The sequence below is a fragment of the Pelophylax lessonae genome (genome assembly GCF_965119305.1).
Source record: "Pelophylax lessonae genome assembly, chromosome: 7".
NCBI classification, from domain to species: Eukaryota; Metazoa; Chordata; class Amphibia; order Anura; family Ranidae; genus Pelophylax; species Pelophylax lessonae.
In genome coordinates this window covers 18930066-18947301 of record NC_138774.1, presented here as the reverse complement: position 1 = coordinate 18947301, position 17236 = coordinate 18930066, and the positions used below count along the sequence as shown (strand labels likewise).

The following is a 17236-nucleotide window of genomic DNA, read 5'->3' as shown; positions in this document are numbered from 1 at the left end:
CAGAAACGCGGGGGAACACAGTTCCCCACCTCCAGCACTGAATGTATGTATGTAATAGCAAGGGGTGGGGGGTGTGTTGGAGGGTCTCTTGATGCTGGCTGCTTGGGGATCTATTGTCACTGGTAGGGATTGGTTATTGTGTGAGGGTCCATTGTTGCTGCTGGGGGATCTATTATTGCTGGGGGGGTCTTATGTTGTTGGTAGGGATCCCTTGTTGAGGTAGGGGTCTATTGTTGGCTGATCTATTGATACTGGTTGCTGGGAAAGCCGTTGTTGCTACTGGAGGGAGGTCTAATGTTGCTGGGGTGGATCTTTTGTTGCTGGGTGAGGTATTTTGTTGTGCTTGGGAGGTGGGTAGGGGATGGAACCAAGGGACAGTGCTCAGAGGTGGGTAGTGGGTGGAGACAAGGGGTCACTCAGAAGGGGGGAGTTCCTGCACCTATCCTCTGAGGAAAATAGCCCTGGATACATACCAAGGAAAGAGTAATAACATCCCATAGTGAAGTACTGTATAACAGTTTATTTTAAAAAACAAAGTAAAGGTACTCACAAATAAAAAGACATTAAGAGCATTTAATAGAGAATTGTGATAATGCTACCGCTATTCTCCGCGCTACGCACGTTTCGTCCAATGGGACTTCTTCCAGGGGCATCAAAAAGTCAAAAAGTGTTTTTTTTTGGGTTGGGCCAGCTTAGACCTCGCAGAGACTCCAGAACAACATTCTCATAGAGGCTCTCGGAACTTTTAGACTGGAATGTGTAGTCAGGTGAAGGCAAACTTCAAAAAAGCTCAATAGCTCTGACAAGGCAGCTCCCACTCAGCAAGGCTTCACTGGATGGGCTCTCAACTGTAGCTCAAGCCATAGAAATACAGAGAAGAGTGCCAGACCAAAACCAGGTGAAAGTCTTGTTTTTTTTTTTAACAATTAAAATTTTATTCTTTTATCCAGTTTTTGGTCTAGCACTCTTTTTTTGAAATGCAGACCACCCACTCGCAACCTCCATCTCCTCAATTAATGCTTTTGTGCATTAATGCACAAGGGTAGAACCTCAAATAAGGTTGATACTGTGGTCCCGGGACGTGCCATTGGTGGGCCACAGGCAAATCTGCGACAATTGGCATCTAGGGACACAATGTTAAAGCATAACAGACAACCATACTAGAAGTGACTCATGCTGATAAGAGAGGAACGAAACAGCAGAGGAAAATTACACCCAGAGCTTTGGAGAGAGACAAGTAAATACTACATATATATATATACAGTGGCTTGCGAAAGTATTCGGCCCCCTTGAACTTTTCGACCTTTTGCCACATTTCAGGCTTCAAACATAAAGATATAAAACTGTAATTTTTTTTGAAGAATCAACAACAAGTGGGACACAATCATGAAGTGGAACTAAATTTATTGGATATTTCAAACTTTGTTAACAAATAAAAAACTGAAAAATTGGGCGTGCAAAATTATTCAGCCCCCTTAAGTTAATATTTTGTAGCGCCACCTTTTTGCTGCGATTACAGCTGTAAGTCGCTTGGGGTATGTCTCTATCAGTTTTGCACATTGAGAGACTGAAATTTTTGCCCATTCCTCCTTGCAAAACAGCTGGAGCTCAGTGAGGTTGGATGGAGAGCGTTTGTGAACAGCAGTTTTCATTTATTTCCACAGATTCTCAATTGGATTCAGGTCTGGACTTTGACTTGGCCATTCTAACACCTGGATATGTTTATTTGTGAACCATTCCATTGTAGATTTTGCTTTATGTTTTGGATCATTGTCTTGTTGGAAGACAAATCTCCATCCCAGTCTCAGGTCTTTTGCAGACTCCATCAGGTTTTCTTCCAGAATGGTCCTGTATTTGGCTCCATCCATCTTCCCATTAATTTTAACCATCTTCCCTGTCCCTGCTGAAGAAAAGCAGGCCCAAACCATGATGCTGCCACCACCATGTTTGACAGTGGGGATGGTGTGTTCAGGGTGATGAGTTGTGTTGGTTTTACGCCAAACATAACGTTTTGCATTGTTGCCAAAAAGTTTGATTTTGTTTGGTTTCCTCTGACCAGAGCACCTTCTTCCACATGTTTGGTGTGTCTCCCAGGTGGCCTGTGATACTTTTTATGGATATCTTTAAGAAATGGCTCGCAAAGTTCAAGGGGGTCGAATACTTTCGCAAGGCACTGTATATATATGTGCTTTGTTCAGATTTCGTGACTGAGGTTTACAACCACTTTAAGGTCACTCAAGGCCACCTCCACCTCTTCTTTAAGAAGACCTATTCCCTCCTTCTGGATGACAACAGTCCATTAGCAGGAGCAGCAGTGTCATCCAGAGGGGTTATTTCACATCCCTGCCAGGAATTCATCTCAGCACGCCAGCACTGCAAAGGGAAAAAAAAAAACTATTGTCACAATCGCACTACTCCCACCACCACATATAAAGAATTCCATTAAAAAAATAATCGGAATCCTGTAAACCTCGCAATTGAAATCATAATTCCGCTGTGTTGCTCGGCAACATCCCTTCTGCAATAATTTCCCTCTGATGTAATAAGACAACTTGGCAAGTCGTCAGTGAATATTCCCCCTGTGTGTCAAAGCCCTTTTTCTCTGGCGCCCATTTCCCTCAGATCTCATTCAATCAAAAGAGACTTTGGGCAGCCAGATGCAGAGAGAAGATAAATAAACACAGAGAATAGGATGTATCCAAATTCAACACTCGCTGAAGCATTATCTTATCTAAGTAAAACGTACAGGTCCTGTAGGATGAAGCCATTTTCCAGCATGGAGGTGGCCGGAGTCGGAGAGGAAGATGAGCTGAGCAGGACGCAGTCTGGAGGTTGGTCTCTGCCTCCACCATTATGACTTAGGCCGGCCATAGATGGTCTAAATCTTGGCCGATTCAGCATACAATGTCTTGCCGGGAGAGATTCCCCTGTCAGCACGATCTGTGTTGATCGGAGAATTGTGGTTGCAGGAAAGAAATTTGCACAATCTATGGCCTGCCTTAGCAGTTCTAAACCTAAGGATGGATAGATACAAACAAAAAATGGAAGATAGCTGCGCTCAGTACACCAATATATGCAAAGGCTGCCAGTACAAAAGGTATTATCAAACCAAAGAGCAATTGTATTCAAGTACAGTGCCACATAAATAAATGACACTAAAAAGACAATGAGTGAACAGAGTCCATGAAGTCCGTCAGAACAGATGCTGAGGTGCAGAAATAAATACAAGTAAACTCCAACACCGTAAGTGAAGACACAATCCTGACCATCACCACGTGCAGAAATAAGGTAATTCCCTTACCAGAGCTTTAGACCTCCAGCTACAGAAAGGTCCACCAAGCGTAGGGCGTAAAAGCAATCACCAGGGAAGGGTCCACTCCAGGTTCAGCACCAAGTCCACCACGGAACATTCATATGGAACAGGACAACCTCATATGCTTCAAAGACCCCAAATGTTGGATAATGATGTTCCTCCAAAAAACAAGTGAGGCTCACAGTATGTACATTTATTGAGATAAAAGCAAAGGTAAAACACTCACATGTCAACTGTATGATTCAGGCATGTAGTAAGAAATTGCTGCGGCTAGAAGCGTATCTGCATGGGGGCTGGCGTGTCTGACGTGTTTCGTCCTACCGTCAGACGTTATCAAAGGCAAAGCCCCCCTGTTGCAGCACGCTCTTTTATAATGTCCCCTTAATGGAAGATGCGATAACGCACTTCCGCTTCCGGCGCGCGATGACGCACTTCCGGTCGCGGCGTGCGTGATGACGCACTTCCGGTTTTCGGCAGGGAGCGCAGTGAAGCACTTCCGCCCACACTAGAAGTCAGGATGGCCATAGACGGTTCGAATCTTGGCTGGTTCAGCAGGAACCGGCTGAGATTCGAACTATGTATGGGCAGGCTGAATGTACCAAGTTGATCCATCTACCAACCCCCTCGGGAGAATACAATCCAGTAGTTGCGGGAAAGAAATTCACTGTATGGGCTGCTTAAGTCTCAACGGGGTCAGTTTACCACTTTTGGCTGGGGATGGGGGGGCCTCCAGAAAATCTGAGCAGGTGGTCAACTGGTGAATATCACCCATGAAAACAACGTTGATTCATTTTTTCCAAAACGTTTTACCTAAGCAGTCCGTGTGGCAAAATTTAAAAGAAATTTTGACAAAATTTCAGCAAAATCATGATTGTTTATTCGCTGTGAAATCCGGATTCCACAACACCAGCAAAAAAAAGGCTGGACTGTGGCCCTACACCAATGCCTTGGTAAAAAAAAAACTGCAGACCTAAGCCATAACCTATGTACTTCAAGGCCACATTTACAAAAGGGGTCTCCAAACTACGGCCCATCGGCCACACCTAGCCCGCTACAAGATTTTATCCGACCTGCAACTAGGGTCAGTGGTGTACCAATGTTCACAGATTGAAGATTAGGGTCAGCAGGGGCTGCCTATAACCCCCCATCCCCCCCGTCCCCGTCCTGTCCCGTGGTCTTTAGCACAGGTTCCTTCCTGCTTCACTGTCATTATCCCCATCGTTAGTTTCTGAGACCACGGCATCCTTTTGTCCAGACCTGCTCCACCTACTGACTCCTATCCTGCTGCTACAGCAATGCTTACAGATTACAGTAGTAAGGGGGGACTCTAATGGGGAGTTTGCTGTAAGGGGGAACTTTTAGGGCCGGTTCACACCAGATGCAGTCCAGTGCGTTTTTTTTTCTGCAACAAAAACGCATGGACAGTAGATTATATGGGTTCCAATGATCTAGCTTTACCAGTGAGGTACTGAAACGCATCTAAAATACATCAAAACGCATTACAGCAAGGAAAAAAAAAAAAACCTTTGGAAAGAAAAAATGGGAAAAAGGCAAATGCAGCAGAAACACATCAAAAATGCATATGCAGAAACGCATCCAGACTGTGTTTCTGTGGTGTGAACTGGCCCTGATAGGGACACCAATGTTAGGGTGGACTCTGATGGGGACATTGATGTTAGGGGGGGGGCTTTGATTTAGGGAAGACTATGATGGGGACCCTTCTCTAAGGTGGAACTCAAATAGGGGTCCTGATGTTAGGGGGGGGCTTTTATTTAAGAAAGACTATGCTGGGGACCCTGCGCTAAGGGGAAACCCAAATAGGGGCCCTGATGGTAGGGGGGGGGGCTTTGATTTATGGAAGACTATGATGGGGACCCTGCTCTAAGGGGGAACCCAAATAGGGGCCCTGATGTTAGGAGGGACTTTGATTTAGGGAAGACTATGATGGGGACCCTGATGTAGGGGGAAACTTTGATAAGAACCCTGCTAAAAGGGGAGACTTTGATATAAAGGGGACTCTGATGGAGACCCTGATTACATTCTGTGGTGTGAAATGACCCTGTTAGGGACACTGATGTAGGAAGGGACTTTGATGGGGACACTGATGTAAGGGGGGACTCTGATGGGGACACCAATGTTAGGGTGGACTCTGATGGGGATATTGATGTTAGTGGGGACTTTGATTTAAGGAAGACTATGATGGAGACCCTGCTGTAAGGGGGAACTCAAATAGGGCCCCTGATGTTGGGAGGGACTTTGATTTAGGGAAGACTATGATGGGGACCCTACTCTAAGGGGGAACCCAAATAGGGGCCCTGATGTTAGGAGGGACTTTGATTTAGGGAAGACTATGATGGGGACCCTGCTCTAAGGGAGAACCCAAATAGGGGCCCTGGTGTTAGGAGGGACTTTGATTTAGGGAAGACTATGATGGGGACCCTGATGTAGGGGGAAACTTTGATAAGAACCCTGCTAAAAGGGGAGACTTTGATATAAAGGGGACTCTGATGGAGACCCTGATGAAATTCTGTGGTGTGAAATGAACCTGATAGGGACACTGATGTAAGGGGGGACTCTGATGGGGACATTGATGTTAGTGGGGACTATGATTTAAGGAAGACTATGATGGGACCCTGCTGTAAGGGGGGACTCAAATAGGGGCCCTGATGTTAGGGTGGACTTTGAAGGGGATCCTTATGTAAGGGGGGGACTTTGATTTAGGGAAGACTATGATGGGGACCCTGATGTATGGGGGGAACTCTGATAAGAGCCCTGCTAAAAGGGGAGACTTTGATATAAAGGGGACTCTGATGCAGACCCTGATGAATTTCTGTGGTGTGAAATGGCCCTGATAGGGACACTGATGTTAGTGGGGGACTATGATTTAAGGAAGACTATGATGGGGACCCTGCTGTAAGGGGGAACTCAAATTGGGGCCCTGATGTTAGGGGGAACTTTGAGGGGGACCCTTATGTAAGGGGGGGGCTTTGATTTAGGGAAGACTATGATGGGGACCCTGATGTATGGGGGGAACTCTGATAAGAGCCCTGCTAAAAGGGGAGACTTTGATATAAAGGGGACTCTGATGCAGACCCTGATGAATTTCTGTGGTGTGAAATGGCCCTGATAGGGACACTGATGTAGGAAGGGGCTCTGATGGGGACCCTGATGTTAGGGGGGTCTTGATTTAAGAAGGACTTTGATGGGGACCCTGATGTAAGGGGAGCATGGATGGGGAACCTGGTGTTAGGGGGTACTTTGATTGGGACCCTGATGTAAGGAGGGGCTTTGATTTAAGGAAGACTATGATGGACACCCTGATGTAAGGGGGGACTCTGATAAGGAACCTGATATAAAGGGAGATTTTGATATAAGGGGGACTCTAATAGGGACCCTGCTACAAGGGGAAACTTTGATATACGAGTATTCTAATGGAGACCCTGATGAAGTTGGAGACTGATGTAAGATGGATTCTAATGTAAGGTTCTGATGGGAACTCTGATGTAAGGGGACATCTGATGGGTGATTTTTTTTTTTTTTTGGTCCCACAAATATTTGTAAAATATTCAATGTGGCCCTCATACTTAAAACTTTGGAGACCCCTGATTTAGGACTTTGCCTTTGAAGTTGATATAAAGGCAGATATAAAAGGTAACCAATAATAAACAGTAGCTCTCTAATCAGTAATACAGTACAACATTAAATATATATTTTTTGACGTAAACAGTATAAGTACCCTAATGTGATCCGGTATCAACCTCCTGCAGTCCCTGTGGGTGCAACACAAGAGGCCAATCAATTAAAATGCTTAAGAAGCATGCTGATAGGAGCAGAAAGCAGAGTGATAGAGAGATGACCTCGTCACTGTGCTGCTTCTCCTCTCACTGTCCAATCACAGACGGGGGGGGTGGGCCAAGACAGCCTGGACCCAGAAGACTGAATGATCAGGGCTTTTATTCAACCAAGAAGACTAAGACCATCCAGTGGTGGAGGAAAAGCAGTGCTGCAATAGGGCAGCTCTGTACTGAAGGCGAATATTGCAGCACAAGCAGCATTCTATTTTATGTTTGAATGGGATATACTTTTTTTTTTTTGTTTGCTTTTCTAATTGGCTGAGGCTCTTCCTTGGATTTTCTGTGGATTGCTTGTACAGATGTCTGATGAAAAAAAAAGGAAAAAGAAGCTGTTTTGTAAATAAGGGAGTTAAAAAAATAAAAAAAAGGACAATGTCTCCTGCAGCTTCCACACTTCAGGAGGAAACGTCTCCCCCGGGAACATTTTTTTTCAAGATTCGCAACTGCTTGACTAAAAGCTTCACTCATTAAACAGCCACGGCATATCACAACAAGCGTGGCGTTCCCTGACTGACAGGTGGCCATTGTAGAGAAGCTTCCCTGTACGGCGCTTGAAGTGCGGCGCGTTCCGCAGATAAGCAAATGCAATTGCAGGATCTGCAGATTGCTCTGATTTCCCCAAAATAATGAGGCCACGGCACAACCATCGCTTTGCGGGCCCCATCCCCTGCAACTGGATACAGCGGCGGGTCTGAGATTCCTTCGCAATGGCGTGTAAAGCTGAACCCCAGGCTCATGTATTTAATAAAAATCCTTCATACCATTAAGTATTTTTGTATTATCTGAAAAGACAGCTAGCATAACTACTGTGTATCTGTTTTTATAATAGCTCCCTGTCATCCCCCACAGACCAGCACTCAAGCTGGGAGAGGAAGGAACTCAATATCAAGAAATCGGGTATTGAAGTACGCAGTGCTGTCAGTCTAACACTGGTGACATGCCTACTGGAGGGTCCTCAACCATGTACTCCTGGTCTGTACACCTGCTGTGCACATTATAAGAAGCTCCCATCATCCCTGTGCTGAGTTCCCAGGTCTGTACAACTGCTGTGCCCATTATGAGGGGTCCTCACCATGCCTGTGCTGAGGTCCTGGGTCTGTACACCTGCTGTGCCCATTATGACGAGTTCCCACCATCCTTAAACTGAGTTCTTGGGTCTGAACAACTGCTGTGCCCATTATGATTGGTTCCCACCATCCTTAAACTGAGTTCTTGGGTCTGAAGAATTGCTGTGCCCATTATGAGGGGTTCCCACCATCCTTAAACTGAGTTCTTGGGTCTGAACACCTGCTGTACCCATTATGAGGGGTTTCCACCATTCCTACACTGGGTTTCCAGGTCTGTACACCTGCTGTGCCCATTATGAGGAGTTCCCACCATCCCTACAAAGGGTTCCCAGGTCTGAACATCTGCTGTGCTCATTGTGAGGGGTTTCCACCATCCCTGCACTGGGTTTCCAGGTCTGAACAACTGCTATGCCCATTATGATGGGTTCCCACAATCCCTGTGCTGTGTTCCGGGTCTGTACACCTGCTTTGCCCTTTATAAGGAGTTCCCACCATCCCTGTGCTAAGTTCCTGGGTCTGTACACCTGCTGTGCCCATTATTAGGGGTTCCTACAATCCCTGTGCTGTGTTCCGGGTCTGTACACCTGCTTTGCCCTTTATAAGGAGTTCCCACCATCCCTGTGCTAAGTTCCTGGGTCTGTACACCTGCTGTGCCCATTATGACGGGTTCCCACCATCCTTAAACTGAGTTCTTGGGTCTGAACACCTGCTGTACCCATTATGAGGGGTTTCCACCATTCCTACACTGGGTTTCCAGGTCTGTACACCTGCTGTGCCCATTATGAGGAGTTCCCACCATCCCTACAAAGGGTTCCCAGGTCTGAACATCTGCTGTGCTCATTGTGAGGGGTTCCCACCATCCCTGCACTGGGTTTCCAGGTCTGAACAACTGCTGTGCCCGTTATGAGGAGTTCCCACCATTCCTACACTGGGTTCCCAGGTCTGTACACCTGCTGTGCCCATTATGAGGAGTTCCCACCATTCCTACATTGGGTTCCCAGGTCTGTACACCTGCTGTGCCCATTATGAGGGTTTCCTACCATCCTTAAACTGAGTTCTTGGGTCTGAACAACTGCTGTGCCCATTATGAGAGGTTCCCACCATCCTTAAACTGAGTTCTTGGGTCTGAACAACTGCTGTGCCCATTATGAGGAGTTCCCACCATCCCTACAAAGGGTTCCCAGGTCTGAACATCTGCTGTGCTCATTGTGAGGGGTTCCCACCATCCCTGCACTGAGTTTCCAGGTCTGTACACCCGCTGTGCTCATTATGGAAGGGTTCTCACCATCCCTGTTGGAATTGCTAGAACACAAAAGGGGACCTAGAACAGTAAAAACTCCTAGATGAATGGGAGTAGAGGTAGGAATTACAGTAGGGAGGCCTGTAGCTCAAATATCACTTTTAACGCTAACTCCAGGGAAAATATAAAATTTATAAAATTTTGCAGAAATTTAAATAACTAATTATGTTAAGTACATTTTTTAACCCATTCTTTTAATTATTATTATGTGCTATCTGGAAAAAAAAATCCTCAAAAATTTCTGCTGTTGGAAGTAAAGATGTTTTGCAAAATTTTGGCTAACAAATAGAAGGTCTACTGGGACATTCTGGGCAACTAGGGCTGAGCATAACGGAAAATCCGATGAACCTACCCTATCTGTCGGGAAGTGACTTTAGAGCTGCCCCCGGGAGTTTCCGGCTCCCCCTGGAGGTCAGAATAGCAGGTTACATCAAAGTCCCAATGACAGCCGCAATCTAACTGCCAATGGATCAGTAAAGCAGCTTTCACACTGGCAGATCAATTGCCAAATTAGTATCAATCAGTACAATAATTTCTGCAGCTTACATAAAACAACAAAAAAAAAAAAAGTAAAAAAAAATAAAAAAAGCTACTTTTACTTTTTCAGCTACCACATAATTAACCACAAGGGTAAAAATAAAACATAAACCAATATATAGAAATTATAACCTCTCCCTCCTCCCACCCCCCTTAGTATCACCTCCTCCCAACTTATAGAGCACACACACCCATTTTGAGAACTAAATAAAAAAACTAAAAAAAAAAGCCAGTTTAAAAAAAAAAAAAAAAAACAGAAATGGAAAACATGTTTTTGGTCTAATATCTTTTAACTGAAAGTCAAACCGCCTGCAGATAATTAATTTACACACATCAGATTGACTCATCTTTCCTGCCAATTTGGTTCTCGTTGTTTTAATTTCGTAACAAGCTAATAATGGGATTTAAACTTCAAAAATAAGTCCCGTTGTGACCAATTTATACAATTAAATAAACCGCGTTTCCGTCAAACGGGCTGGCTCCGTACGAGAATGAACTTCGGCGGAGATGCAAGGGTATCATTCAAAGGGTTCAGGCGGCATCCGGCGCGTTACGATGCAGCAGGAAAAAAAAAAATTGCACTGGTGTATTGGTAGCAATTTAAAGCAAGTAGAGGCATGGGACTCGTTATTATCTGGAAAGCTGCGCCGGAGAAAGCTCCAAAAACACGGAAAATCAAAAAAGTAAATTGTTAAGGCATGGCCTGTGATGAGGCTACACACGCCAACAGGATCGCTAAGCATTATTCCTTACAGCCCATATGATAGCCAGTTCTAAAGCATTAAAGAGGACCTAGTAGCTATATAATATACCGTAATATAGTATATTATATATATATATATATATATATATATATATACAGCCGAAATCACATGAGAGCAGGACGTCATACAAATGGCACTACGGAACCCCCTTATACAGTACAGGTTTGCATGTCTAACTTGTTTCAGCCACTGTGAACTGCATGGGAGGGTTTAGGCAGCTAATAGGAGGAGAGGATCTCAGGGGTGTGGCAAAAGTCTTTGTGTGCCAACAGGAATGAGCAGACAGGAATCTGCAAAGGATTATTCAAATAGTTGGAATAAAAAGTGCAGATTTACTCAAGTATTCTTTTCTACATTTTCCCTCCCTCCCTCCCTCTCTTTGAGGTTCTTTGGTTTTAAGTCTCTAACTCACCCTCCCTTTTCAGTGTATCCCTTTAAATTTTATAACCTCCCCTCTTCCTCTTTTCCATTGTCCCTCTCTCCTCTCCATTCTCCTCCCCCCCCCCTTCCCTCTATCTCCCCTTCCTCTCTCTTGTCCCTCTCTTTCCTCCCTCTCGCCCCTCTTCTTCCCATTTCTTTCTCCTTGCCCTCCTCTCTCTTTTCTCCATCCCCTTTGTCTACTCCATCTCCGCTCCTCTCCCTTCCCTCCTTTCCTTCCATTAATGCTCTTATTTACTCCCTCGCTCTCCCTGACTCGCTCTACCCATCCCACACTTTCTCTCTTGCCCTATTTTTCCTCTACTCTTCCCCCCCCGTCCTATTTCCCTCTTTTCTTTTATCTACCCTCTGACCTCTCTCTTCTTTCTTCTTCTTCTCTTTCCCCCTCATCTCTTTCTTCCCTTCATTACCCCCCACTCAAGTTCTTTCTTACATTGTTTGGGTGTGGGGACTGCTATTGATTGCCTTTTTCTTCTGATTTAACAACTTCTCTCTCCATCTATCTCTCTTCCTCTCTCTCTCCCCCCCCTCTTTCCCTCTATCTCTCTTCCTCTCTCTCTCCCCCCCCCTCTTTCCCTCTATCTCTCTTCCTCTCTCTCCCCCCCTCTTTCCCTCTATCTCTCTTCCTCTCTCTCCCCCTCTTTCCCTCTATCTCTCTTCCTCTCCCCCCCCTCTTTCCCTCTATCTCTCTTCCTCTCTCTCCCCCCCTCTTTCCCTCTATCTCTCTTCCTCTCTCTCCCCCCCTCTTAACCTCTATCTCTCTTCCGCTCTCTCTCTCCCCCCTCTCCCTCCCCCCCACTCTCTCTCCCCCTCTCCCCCCTCTTTCCCTCTATCTCTCTTCCGCTCTCTCTCTCCCCCCTCTCCCTCCCTCTCCCCCTCCCCCACTCTCTCCCCCCCCCTCTTTCCCTCTATCTCTCTTCCGCTCTCTCTCTCCCCCCTCCCCCACCCCACTCTCCCCCCCCTTCCCTCTATCTCTCTTCCTCTCTCTCTCTGCCTCCTCTCCCTCCCTCTCACTCCCCCCCCATTTCGTTCTCTCTCCCTCTCTTCTCCCTACCTCTCCCCCCACTCTCTCTCCCCCTCTCTCTCTCCCCCCTCTTTCCCTCTCTCTCTTTGCCCCCTCTCCCTCCCTCTTGCTCCCCCCCTTCTCGCTCTATCCCGCTCTTCTCCCCTCTCTCTTTCTCTCCCCCCTCCTTCCCTCCCTCTCTCTCTCCATCTATCTCTTTCTCTCTCTCTCTCTCCCTCCTTCCCCCTCTCTGCCTCCCTCCCCCTCTCTGCCTTCCTCCCCCCTCCCTCTCTTTCTCTCCCCCCCCTCCCCCTACCTCTCTCTCTCCCTCTCCTCTCTTTATCTCCTTCTCTCTCTCTTTCTCCCTCCCCCTCTCTCTCTCCCTCTCTCTCTCTCCCTCTCCCCCTTCTCTCTCTCTTTTCTTCTCTCTCCCCCCTCTCTCTCCCTCTCTCCCCCCCTTCTCTCTCTCTCTCACTCTCTCTCTTTTCTTCTCCCTCCCCCCTCTCTCTCCCCCTTCTTTCTCTTTCTCACTCTCTCTCTCCCCCCCTTCTCTCTCTCTCACTCACTCTCTCTCTTTTCTTCCCTACCCCCCTCTCTTTCTCTCCCTCTCTCTCTCTTCCCCCCTCTCTCTCTCTCTCTCTCTCCCTCCCTCTCTCTCATTACAATGTAACAAACACCACCACATCACATACAACAAACAGGGGAAATCTGCCAAGCCCCCAGTAATAAAAATATGAATGTCTGGGCGGTGAGCTGACACTCTAATCTTCCACATAACTCTGAGTTATGAGTTATGACAGGCGGAATAATGGCAGATATTTTATGAATAGTTCCCCTTAACCAACTATGTGTTATGTGTACGTCACCTACAATGAGTTATTTGTTCTACACAAGCAGGCCTGCAATTAGCATTCAGGGATTGCGGTATGTGGAAATAATGTGTTTCTAATTACAAATTAGGTGTTTCTTCAATTCTTCAATTCTGCAATTCCGCTTGTCACGAAGAAAGACAAGACACGCTGTGTCACCCAATGCTCAAAAATTGAGATATGAAAGTGCAACCCATGCCGGTTAGCAGGCTCCAGGTTCCTGATTTCTTGTTTATCCGGCCCTACAAACTGCGCTGGTTTCCAAATAGCGACCAGCTCCCGATGCTCAGGGCTTCTTCAGGGGGTGTTTTACTAGTAAGACACAGCAAGAAAGGTGCCGTGGGTATGTTTGGGAATATCCTCCATTACAAAAGGGTTCTCAGATCACTAAATTACTAACAAAAGGGAGTGAGATTGCTGGTGCACCGCGGCAATTTTTGCAAGTGAAAAAAAATAAAAAAATCGCTTAGCTAAAGTAGACCCCCCATCAAAAATATGTTGTTAAGTTCAAGAATGCTAAGTAATGTGTAAGTGTAATTTATAATAATACTCCCCTTGGCAACGCCCTCGTATGACTTTCTCTCCAGAAGGACGGAGCCAACTTTATTCAGGCACCATCCATGGTCTAGACTGAGATGCCAGCTCAGAGATGACACAATCCCAGTGCCTGTGCAGTCCTTGGCGTTGTTCACAAAACACAGAAATCATGGGGCCCATACAGCCCTCCTGACAGGCCCCTCCCCCCAACACCGACCCGGGGTACAGTGAAACTGCTGCAGTTACTTGATCTGCCTACATCTCAAAAATGAAAAAAAAAAAAGTCCCTCCTCTGCTCCCACCTCTTGGGCCCCTCTGTTGACCTGATGGAACCCAGGGCAATGCAAATTAAGCCCTGGTAAGGGAGTAGGACTGGGGATGTGGTCTAGTAAAATCCATTTATTCATTAGGCAGAAATGAACAATAAAGCTACCCTGCCCCCCCCCCCCCCCCTGTTTAGCTAATGGGGCCTGGGCCCAGTACAGCAGGAGTATCAGCGGCCCTGCAGATCAGCCCCGGCTGCATCGTCTCACCTCGTGACTTTGCTATACATTGTGACAGGTGAGGAATTCACTGTACAGTTCTTCCTTTCCAGCGCCGTAAAATGACGCCCGAGTTACTGTACCTCTTATGTCATGACTTTCACAGCCCTTTTCCAAGACAACGACTCCATCCAAAATACGACAGTTCAATGCACACAACCTGAAGCATGTGCCGGGTGGTAACGCAACGTCTAAATTGCTGTCAATTTTGTGCAGGGAACTCTTTAGTCATATGAAATGTGTGAAAGAAAAGCTTGGCATGGCTGATAAAAAGGAAATTCACACTTTGCACGAGAAACCTGAGATCTGCCAGTAATTGGGGCGCAGTCCAACGCCGGCTCCCTACTAATCACACAGTCCTGGGGGCCAACGGAGCGAAGGGGGTCTAAGAATATCAATGCCGATGACCGGGCCAGGGAAACAACAGGGTGGAGATAAAATGGTTAACGGTACACTAGAATGAATTGGTAACTATCTATCTATCTGCTTTTTGCTGTTCCAGATTTCCATGAGGGGGATCCTATTTATGGGGTCTCCCTCTAGTCTCTATCTTTATTGCTAAGACAGTACATATAGCAACCAAAAAAAAAAATAAATCAAAAGACACTTATCATATTCAAATAACCTGTTTGCACTGAGAGAGGAACAGTAAAGCACAGCCACTGCGTTGTGCTACTAGGATATATATATATATATATATATATATATATATATATATATATATATATAGTATATAGTATATATGCATGGAGTTGTTGCTTCTCCAATTTAAAAATTATTAAATATTAAAAAAAAATACTGCTAGAAATATTTTTAATTTTTGTTAAATTTACATATATATATATATTTATCTCATATGTCAATTTAACAAAAATTAAAAATATTTCTAGCAGTATTTTTTTTTTTATATTTAATAATTTTTAAATCGGACAAGCAACAACTCCATGCATATATACTATATACTGTATATATATATATATATAATTTTTTTTTTAAACATACATCTATTTGATTTATTTTTAGTTTTAAATAGGCCACTGAGAGGTTGGAACCCCTGCCAGGTTTTAACTGTTGGGCGCATGAATAAGATGTGCTTGATTATCTATGGTTGGTACCCAGTTGTGTAAATGATCATCCTAGGCTGAATTGCTTCAGTGAGACTGCCCACATGTACCGAAGCAACCTCAAAAAAAGTTGAAGGTGGGGGGGTCAAAGAGTCCTGAATTTTTTATTTTTTTTTTAACTGAATAATTAGTGGAATAAGAGCTCTGATGTGTTTTGGGGACTCAAACCTTCCTCTTCTATCATCAGGGTTCATGTGGAATTTTGCTAATACCTTTACATGTAAAATCGGAGAAGAAACAACTCCATGCATATATACTATATACTGTATAAATATATATATATATATATATATATATATATATATATATACACACATATATACATATATATATATATATATATATATATATATATATATATATAAAAATTTTAATTCTTTTATTTCACAACTGCCCTGACACATGATGTAGCTTTTTAAATGTGCCATATGCGAAAGTAGTAATAATTCAGCATAATCAATAAGACGATTATTCACACAACTGGTTATCAACCAGAGAAAATCTAGTAAAAAAAAAAAAAAAAAGGTTGGCAACTGGTTACCAACCAGAGAGAAAAAAAAAGGTTGGCCTAATTATAAATAGATGTTTAAAATAACTAAAAATACTGCTAGAGATATATATTTTTAACTAACATATGAGATATTTTATATATATATAAATTTTAATTCTTTTGTTTCACAACTGCCCTGACACATTCAGATGTGGCTTTTCAAATGCACCATTTACAAAAGTAATAATAATTCAGCCTACTCAATAAAAAAAAAAATAAAAAAATAAAAAAAAAAGAGAATAAAATTGGCTTAATTATAAATAGATGTTTAAAATAACTAAAAATACTGCTAGAGATATATTTTTTAAATTAACATATGAGATATTATATATATTTATATATATATATATATATATATATATATATTACTGTATATATATTTATTTAAAAATGTTTGTTTCCCAACTGCCCTGACACATTCAGATGTGACTTTTCAAATGGGCCGTTTCCCAAAAGTAATAATAATTATTCAGCCAAATCAATAAAACGACCATTCACACAACTAGATACCACCAACCACATGCAACCAGCAGTTAAAACATGGCAAGGCTTCATATCCCTTCCTGGCCTATTTAAAACAGAAAAAAAAGAGAAAAAAAATTGGCTTAATTATAAATAGATGCTTAAATTAACTAAAAATACTGCTAGAGATATATTTTTTAAATTGATATATGAGATATTGTATATATGTATATATATATATATATATATATATATATATATATATATATATATATATATATATATATAAAATTATATTAATATATATATATATATATATATATATATATATATATATATATATTACTGTATATATATTTATTTAATAATTCTAATTCTTTTGTTTCCCAACTGCCCTGACACATTCAGATGTGGCTTTTCAAATGCGCCATTTCCCAAAAGTAATAATAATTTTTCGGCCTAATCTATAAAACGATCATTCACACAACTGGGTACCGACCAGAGAAAATATAGCGCCTCTTATACATGCACCCAGCAGTTAAAACATGGCAAGGGTTCCAACTCTTTCCTGGCCTATTTAGAATTATATATATATATATATATATATATATACACATTTTTTTTTTTTTAATTTTCCCTTTTCAGCAACTGACTCCGTCTCTGCCCTAACACCTTCAGATGTGGCTTTTCAAATGCGCCATTATGGAAAAGTAATAAAGGTTTACTGACAAAATGATATTCAAACTATATAATTATTCTACACGCTTTATTAAAAATTCATCTCCACCCCAAAACTAGGATTTCAACATTTCAGCTTATGATTCCACTTTGCCACATGAAAATATCGGAATTGTGTGGTGTTGACATTTAAATAAT

At 43.4% G+C, this 17236-nt stretch overlaps 1 protein-coding gene across 3 annotated transcripts in view; it reads right to left on the bottom strand.

Annotated features, from left to right (window-relative positions):
- The window catches only part of PCDH19 (protocadherin 19), a 282964-nt gene that overhangs the window by 247293 nt on the left and 18435 nt on the right, over positions 1-17236 (bottom strand). The gene's annotated exons all lie outside the window — the stretch shown is intronic.